General features: G+C 36.8%; 1 protein-coding gene across 1 annotated transcript in view; it reads left to right on the forward strand.

The window, feature by feature from the left end:
* DOCK9 (dedicator of cytokinesis 9) overlaps positions 1-1,222 on the forward strand; it is a 294,626-nt gene that overhangs the window by 106,313 nt on the left and 187,091 nt on the right. The gene's annotated exons all lie outside the window — the stretch shown is intronic.

A 1,222-nucleotide genomic window follows, 5' to 3' on the forward strand; every position in this document is an offset into this window, starting at 1 on the left:
CAGGATTATCTTCTGTATCTCTGTCAATTGGTTTCTCTTTTCTTTGTTGAAGTGGATCTGTGTAGCTTGTCTGGCTGTTTCTTCATCTTACTAGAAGTCATGGATACATTTTTAAATATGTGAAAATGTGAATGGATTGCATATCTTTCAGCCATCTTACGTGGAATCTTGTTTAACTACTCTTGTGTTAACTTTGGAAGCACTGGTTAAGGGATTTGGCTGCTAACCAAAAGGTAGACAGTTCGAACTCACCAGCTGCTCCATGGGAGAAAGATGAGGCAGTCTGCTTCCATAAAGATTTACAGCCTTGGAAACCCTCTAGACAGTTCTACTCTGTCCTGAAGATTGCTGTGAGTTGGAATTGACTCACTGACAGTGGGTTTGTGTTAATTTTAGGTATCTTGAGGTTCCAGAATTTGCTTATTACCCAGAATTTTCTTTTTGTTAGTGTTTGAACCCAAAGCATATCAACACTTCAGATAAATAGAAGAATTAAGGAGCTTAATGTGGACTCAGGGCACATTGGAAATTTATGACCAACTCATTAGAAAGAGTCAGTAGACAAATAAAGAACCATGTATCTCCCCTGCTTGTCTAACAGTCTCTAATAAGAGACATATAAAAAATATTTATCTCCTTAGGAAATAGTCTGTCATCTTCCTGCACAAGTACAGCTGAGTGAAATGTCTGTCCATTTGTTGGTGATACTTTTTTATGGGGCTTTTTGGCATCATGGGTCAAGGGTCCAAAATTACTCTTGTGCTTTACCTTGGAAATTTTCTGTTGATGTGTATTTAAGTTGACTAGTCTTTTCATCTGTAGTGTCTAATGTGCTGTTGAATCCATCAAATGAAAATTTCAAATACTATCTTTTTCATTTAAAAGTTCAATTTGACTTTTTAAAAAATATATCTCCCTAATGTGGATGAACTTGGAGGACATTATGCTCAGTGAAATAAGTCAAACACAAAAGGACAAATACCATATTAGTCTGTTATTATAAAAGTCAAGGAAACGCTTATCTATGGAAGGACATTTTCTTTGTTGGTTGTCAGGGGTGGGAGAGGAGGGTAGGGAACACTGTTAGATAGATAGAGATAAGTTTTGATTTGGGTGAAGAGAAGGGCAATGTACCAAATATGAGTGATCAATATAGTGGCATTGAGGAAGAGAAAGACATAGAGAGGTATGTGGGAAGTACAGACAACAAAGATGAACCCTT

This window comes from Orycteropus afer, unplaced genomic scaffold (assembly GCF_000298275.1).
Source record: "Orycteropus afer afer isolate SDZICR_OR568_19922 unplaced genomic scaffold, OryAfe1.0 scaffold00206, whole genome shotgun sequence".
Classification (NCBI taxonomy): domain Eukaryota; kingdom Metazoa; phylum Chordata; class Mammalia; order Tubulidentata; family Orycteropodidae; genus Orycteropus; species Orycteropus afer.